This window comes from Zea mays, chromosome 7 (assembly GCF_902167145.1).
Source record: "Zea mays cultivar B73 chromosome 7, Zm-B73-REFERENCE-NAM-5.0, whole genome shotgun sequence".
NCBI lineage: Eukaryota > Viridiplantae > Streptophyta > Magnoliopsida > Poales > Poaceae > Zea > Zea mays.
In genome coordinates this window covers 95029352-95036905 of record NC_050102.1, presented here as the reverse complement: position 1 = coordinate 95036905, position 7554 = coordinate 95029352, and the positions used below count along the sequence as shown (strand labels likewise).

Below are 7554 nucleotides of genomic sequence, written 5' to 3'. Positions count from 1 at the left end.
AACTCGCCACCGGGGTTCTTAAGATCAGATCAGGTTCACGCCAACCGAGAGCACAGATACACCACCGTCCAACCTCTTGTCACGAAGGGTACACGCTACTCTCGCCATCTCTCCACTCCCATTGCGTGTTATATTATTCTAGTATTAGTCTGCCCGAGGCAAAGCTTACCCATGATGAGGCATGTGACCAGTTAAAGGGTCCTCGATCATCAAGCCTATATCGACAAGGTCCTTAATCGACTCAGACGGAGACACTACACCGAGACTCTCTTCTCGTGCAAGTCACCCGCCTGGTCTCAGCTTTATCAGTTCAACCCAAAGTTTGGTACCTGACAGAGGTACATCTTTTTCGATGTTGAACCCATCACGACCATGATGGATTCACCATCAAGTTTATTTTCGAAAACATCCCATCCCACATGAAGCATCATCTTTTGTCAAAACAAAACATTTTGTTTTTCTAGAGCAAGACTAAGCATAAGGAAAACCTTTTTATAAAATAGGTGATCAAGGAAAGGTAATCAAATTCTCAAGGAAGGAAATGCATCAATTTGTTTAGCACACAATTCCTATCACTTAATGCATCAAGCAGGTGAGAAAGGTTTTAAAATAGCAAGGAGGTGGCAAATGCACCGGGGCTTGCCTTGTGTTATAGGAGAGTCGGGCTCTGCTCCACAAATCTCTACTACTCTATAAGACGTTAGTGTAGACGTACACAATTTTTGGTGCACGGTTCTGCCGTCTGCTATCGCCCGCTCTCTCTCGCCCCCGCTCTCTGCTATCTGCCGCCAGACCCGCAATTTGCGCTCCATTTCGCCGCCAGACCCTCCCCGCCCGCGCGGTCCCCGCCCCGCCCTCCCCCTTCACCGCGCGTTCGCCTACCCCGCGCTCATCGCTGCCACCCATCAACGCTGCTTGTGCTTCCGACCGTCGTCCCCGCCCATGGAAATCTCACTCACCCGCTCGTCCCGGCTGCGGTAGGCTCGTGCCTAGGGTTCCTCTTCCTGCAGGCCGACCAACAGCTAGGTGGCGCTCCGCCCACGACCCGAGCTGCTCCGCCCTTGACCCCCGCGAGCGACTCCACCCACGCGCTTCTGCCTCCCTCCGCTCGCACGTGAGTGCTCCCTCCACCTGCTCTTGATTTACTCTCTCCCATCCATTCTGTTCCTTCCTGCCCTCATTGCCTTTCTCTCAGTAGGAGTATCGCCGTCAACTATGGAAGCCAAGTGGTGATGTTGTTAATGGTTTAAAGCAAGGAAGGAAGTAGAAGAGGAAGGCATGGCAGCACTGACGCAAATCCCCAGCACTTCTTGGCTTCCTGCAGCGTAAGCTCTTCTCATTCAACTTCCTTTGGGGCATGAGCATCTACTACTAGGAACGTTAAAAATATTTGTAGTATGCATCTTCATCTCATATTATTTTCAATTCCAGATCTGAGATGTAAGTGTGTGAATCTTATCAACCACGGATCAACAGAGCAGAGCGCGACTCAGTCACGTCCCCTGAAAAGGATGGAATATTCGCAAACTAGCCATGATTTACTATTGATTGTTTAATCTCTTTGACAGAAGCATTAATATAGAACCGATGACTGCCTTCAGTTTTTTATGGGTCTGCATCTTGATTTGTGATAGATCCATTGGCATTTGCAGAGAAGCTAGTTTTGGCGGTCTTTGGGGTAAGTTTATGTGCCACTTTAGCTTTTAGGGGTAATGCGAACATGGTCTCATCGTGATATGGATGATCAGGAGTCTGACAGACGAGATCCCTGGGTGGGCAGTCCTCTAATGGAATATTCACAAACTAGCCACGATTAATTATTGATTGTTTAATCACTTTGACAGAAGTATTAATATAGAACTGATGACTGCCTTCAGTTTTTTGATGGGTCTACATCTTGATTTGTGACAGGTCCAATGGCATTTATAGAGAAGATGGGTTTGGTCGTCTTTGTGGTATGTTCTTGTGCCACTTTAGCTATGGATGACTAGGAGTCTGACAGATGAGATCCCTAGGTGGGCAGTTCTCTTCCATGGCAAAGTTGGGGATGGAACTGTCACCGTATAAATTCACAACTTTTGACTAGCATAGTATATTTTTGTAAACCTTCAAAATTTGTTAGCCGGTTGGATCTCCATAATTTCACAAGATAGTTAAAGCACACAATCCGTTTTTGAAATGCGAATTTGTATTTATGCTGCTGCAAGCTTCTTACTGAAACTCTCCTGTTCTCACTGAAATTCTAAAACAAAAACATTACTCTTGTACTATGTTTTATTAAAACTTTTGTGTCTGTCAGGCAAGTCATGTTTATGTTGCCCTAGAGAATGTCTTGCACTTGTAACTATGGTTCCGTTTGCCCTGGAAAATACAACTATGAGTTACATGCTAATTTAAATGGCTCACGTTTGTTGAATTTTACAATCAACGCATTTATATTTTTGTCCTTAAATTAATTTATTATAAAAATACATTTCAGTTCCACTGCTATGGCTAGAGCTTCTACTATGGCTTCTGCTATGGCTGGAGCTTTTACGTACAGGGGAGCCACTACCTATATTGAAGATAGGGGTAAAAATGTATTCTGATATGAGGACTTGTTGCAGGAGCAACAGAAGCTCGAGCCATTCGTGTAGGTGCCTCCAATCTACAACAGGCTGTGGAATCAAGGTGAGATAATTTCTAGCTTTATTTGTAATAGTCCTTGCTCAGATTCGGTAGTTCATATGCTCGAATCCTCTACGAGCTCTGTCTTTATGATAAATAAAAGAGCAGCCTTTTCATCTATTTGTTCATAAAAGGCACATTGGTTTAACATGGGATGACTTGTACGTGGAACTCCCACGTTATTGGTACAACACATTGTTTGGGGCTCCTAATTGTTTCGGTGTTGAAAATGGCATGACTTTATCAATAATAGGTTTTTACTCATGTTTATGTTATGCTGATCGAAAACCATAATGTGCAGAGATAATGAGAATATCAAACCTACTTTCTAACTTTGGAGTTTTAGGAAATGAGAGGTTGCCACCAATTACAAGTCCGAACCATATGCATCCATTGTATCGGGAACCTAATTTCTGTGGAAACTGTTTCGGTCCTGGAATGGGATGCATCATGAGGTATCTGTGCTACTGAAATTGTTCTGACATTTGAGTTCATCCATTTACTGGATACCTTTGAACCGTGTGCTACAGAATTTAGTATGGAAAACTGATGCTATATAATGTTTAGCTTGCCTGTTATAGAAGTATAATCACAAATATAGTTTTGACATCTTGATGTACTTATTTTTTCCATAATGGCAAAGCCGACTTTGTACTTTTATTAGGACATACTACATACACTTACGATCTTGTCTTTAATGTGTTTGTCAAACTTCTCTTTGGATGGTATAATTGTTCACGATTTGTTTGCAGATGTCGAGATGTGGTAATGGAACAAGCAAGCTAACTTCGCAGCTACCGTTAGGGGTGTTTGGTTTCTAGGGACTAATTTTTAGTCCCTCCATTTTAGTCATAATTTATCTAAGAAATTAGCAATGTATGATAGACAGAATTGGGTAGCTTTCCTCCATCAAGCATCAACAATAGACATATCTTCCTTTCGTGAAAATTTTACGATTAGGGCAAAGGCTGGTCCACATTAGCAATTCTGGTTCCACTTTATTTCTTTCCAAAAATAAAGCATTTGTCTAATATTGGTGCCACTTAAATGCATTTGGTATAATTTTACTCTACTGTAGGTGGTAGGACCGCCGCAATGAAGACAGAGCCAGTGGTGGATGGGCTCGACGACGAGGTGGTGCACAAGATCACCAAGACCATTGCTCGTGTACAGATCGCAGCCAGTGCAAATGATGCAGATCTTGACCCTGGTGTTGCTGGTGCGTGTTGCTTGTCCAATTTTTTTTGTCCTTGTAGGTTTTTCCGTTGCATTAGAAAACACTGTAGGCAACTGATTTTCTAACATGCCCCTATTAGAACTTCCTCCGAGACCATTGCTTGAGATCTTGGCACGAGAACTACGGCGACGACTGGTAATGTGATTCTTGCGCCTTCGTTTTTCCCCTGTTTAGACTTTAGAGTGAATTAGTCTCATTTTGCTTTTTCCTTTCACCTGATTAGGGAGCACGGAACAAGAGACCGGTTTTATGTCATAGACATGAACTACTTTCCTGGTATGTGGCTGCTTCCTTGCGTTGCCTCTCCATTTGCAGGGAAGGGTGCTCCCAGCCCCCGTTGTGCCCCTCGGCCCCTCCCAACCCTCGTCGTCGTAACGGAGGTATATTCTGCCCTGAATAAAATGATTTCTGTTGTATTGTACTTACACGTGTTTTTATAAGGATGTAAGGAGGGCCCAAAACCTCACCCCAAATCGACGCAGACCTACCATCGACACACATTTGGGTGTTCGCTTAATCGTCCTATTAAATCAGCAGGGTGCTACGACAAGCCAGCGGATGAGCGCGGCGATCCCGCTGGAGCAGTCCATCACGCCGGTGCTTCAGGACTTTATGAATCTCAACATATTCTATCTACCAGTGTATTACTGTGAAGGTGAGGAGCTTATGGTGATCAAGTCGTTGTTAGTAAGGGTATTTCATCCCTCTGTTGCTTTGGTCTTTCTTGTTGCGTCTGATGATAACGAAGTTTGTATTATTTGTTGCTCTGAGAGTTCTATGATTTGCGCTACAGCCTCATTGTCGACTCCCACGTCCATGAGACCACCTAGGAGTTGCTCGTGTATAGCTAGCTCTACCAATTCGAGGGATACATAAGTGGGAGGTATTGATATACAAATCTTTTTAGTTAATAGATGGCTAATAGCTATAGTGATATAATTGTTTGTTTTAATATGTCGTGAATTGCAATGGTTACAAGTGCCTTTGTTTTTTGTTTTGCGAGAAACATACCACTTGTCTGGTGTCAAGGTTCTTCATGGCCTTGATAAGGTTTTGGAAGGTGGTGCAGTTGTCATGACTCTTAGAGATCATAGTATTCCTTCTAATGGGGATATCAATGAAAGTAAAGTTTCCTACCTCTTTCCCCGTTATCTTTTCTCCATCTGCCCATCTCCAACCATATGTTTTGATGATTTTGTTCCTGTATAGATAACTTTCTATTGTATCATGCATGTGAACCTATTTGCTTTCATCTCTCGTGACTTATGGCTTGAAGCCATTTGCTGTCATCTCTTGGTCATACATATGAAATCTTTTCATCTTCTCATGCTTTTCAAATCTTTTCATCTTCTCGAGCTCTTAAATTCATTTGATCTTCATGAAACTGAAAGACTGAAACTGTCTGTTAATTTTATTCATGGCCTTGGTGATTTGAAGTAATTTGCTTCTACCTTCTCTCACGCATATGAGCTATTTATTTGTTTCTTATCATGGTTGTGCTTTGGTGTCCTGAATCATGACTGTCAATGTTCGCAGCATATGTTCTTGTAGGTTGAATAGAAGAGAAGAGTAGAAGCACCAAGCTGTACCAATGGGGCGTGGAAAAGTAGAGCTGAAGAAGATTGAGAATCCAACAAACCGCCAAGTTACCTTCTCCAAGAGGCGGATGGGGTTGTTCAAGAAGGCAAACGAGCTAGCCATTCTTTGTGATGCGCAAATCAGAGTCTCATATTCTCTGGCAGTGGCAGGATGTACGAGTACTCCAGCCCTCCATGGAGGTGCGTGAAGCATTATTTATTTATTTATTTATTTCTGAAGCTTGTTTAGTACAATAACATATAAGGTTTAGCTTTATTCTGCTATAAGGTTTTAGACTTTAGTAATGAGTTCAAAAAATTCATGAGAGCTTCAGAACTGATTTGCAATTATTCCTGCCAACTACAATCTTGCAACTACAATCTTATGTTTTAGTACAGTAACATCAGAAGAGACGATGATTAGGTGTGTGGTATAAGACCGGTATCATATATTCTTATTGCCAGCGGTTAATAGTTTCAATAGTTATTATTTATGACTGAGCACCCATGAGGGGTTTTACGACGTTTTATATCGTGCTATATATCACTGCTGCTTCTGGTTGCAGAATAGCAAGCGTCTTTGATAAGGTACCTGAAAGCCCTAGCACCCGTTTCGAGGAGATGGACATCCAGCAGGTGCGGCTGATTCTCTTGAACCAATATGTTGCAATCTCTGTTTTCCAGTGATGTATAACCACCTAATATTCGCCCCTCCTTTACCATGAAGAAAATCGTCCAGGAGATGACTAGGATGAAGGATGAGAGGAACAGGCTGAGGATGATCATGGCGCAGTAAATGGCGGAGGACCTGGCCTCATTCTCCGCGCAGGATCTGAGCAACCTTGAGCAGCAGATCGAGTTCTCGTTGTACAAAGTTTGCCTCAGGAAGGTAACTATGCACTGACTATAACTAGCGCGCCGACATATTGATTGATGGAGTAGCCTTGTAGATTCTTGTAGTTCTTTATCCTTAAAAGAAGACAAAAAACAGTATTGGGAGATCCCTCGCCCTCAGTGCTAACGCTGAGCACACACTTTGTTTTGTTTCTGGCAGCAAGAGCTACTCGACCAAGCAGCTGCTCGAGATCCGCCAAAGGGTACACAACATTCCAACCTCCGATCCGTCGCTTGGTAGCCTGTACACATCTCTCTTTCAAAAGGCCCGAGTTGTTGTGACACACAAGAGTTCTGTTTCGTCCTGAACTTTCGAAGGAGATGCACATGCCAGCAGAGCAGGGCGGCTACCTGTGCCTCATGGTAAGGCGCTTGGTCCGTTTCCTGAGCCCTTAACCTCAAGTGATCCCATGTATGTTTGTTCCAAAACTTTTCTTTGACTGAACCAAGGATGTGTGCCTGTGAAAAACACAGAACCTGGCTGCGGCTACCTGCTAGCGGGCAACACCAGCAGGCTGGCGAGATGATGGGAATTAACCCGAGGCCGTTCCTGTGGTGGGACGTGGAGCCAGTGGCAGTGGCAGCCAGAGCAGCAGCTGCTGCACGGCCGGGACGCCGCGGAGTCGTCGATGATGGTGCTGGGGCTGTCACCGCAGATGCATAGGTACAGACTCCAGCCGCGACAGCCCAACCTGCGGCAGGACACCGACGTCCACGGCTGCTATGGTAAGCTGCCGCCGCCTGTGCCTGGACACTCATTTGATGTTGACTGTTGTGGCAGAGGAGTGCGTTCTCAAATCTCAACTCTGACGGATGACGGGGATGGTGTTGATGCCTGCAGATTTGCTTTGGTCGTGGGTGTGCGTCCTCAACAAGACGAGACGACGCTGAACGTGCAGCTCCTCCTCTTGCGATATGTTCATTCTAGAGTCTTTGATCATGTCTCATGAGCTGCCCCCATAATGAAACCGCCGTCGTGAATATCTCCTTCTCTAACCTAAGATTGGACCTAAGAGGAACATATGAAGAATGTTGCAATCTCTGTTGATTGTTATCGTTCCGTTCTATGTTTCATACAAATGTTTTTTTACTTCCGTCGCAACGCACGGCACTCACCTAGTGTCAAAATAAAAGCAGTTCCCGGCTGGTGGGTCTTCAGGTGGTGGTGTAGCTCTTTCT

General features: G+C 44.2%; 1 pseudogene; it reads left to right on the top strand.

Annotated features, from left to right (window-relative positions):
• The first annotated feature begins 5382 nt into the window (after window positions 1–5382).
• On the top strand, window positions 5383–7325 carry LOC118473026 (MADS-box protein ZMM17-like; annotated as a pseudogene).
• The last annotated feature ends 229 nt before the right edge of the window (window positions 7326–7554 follow it).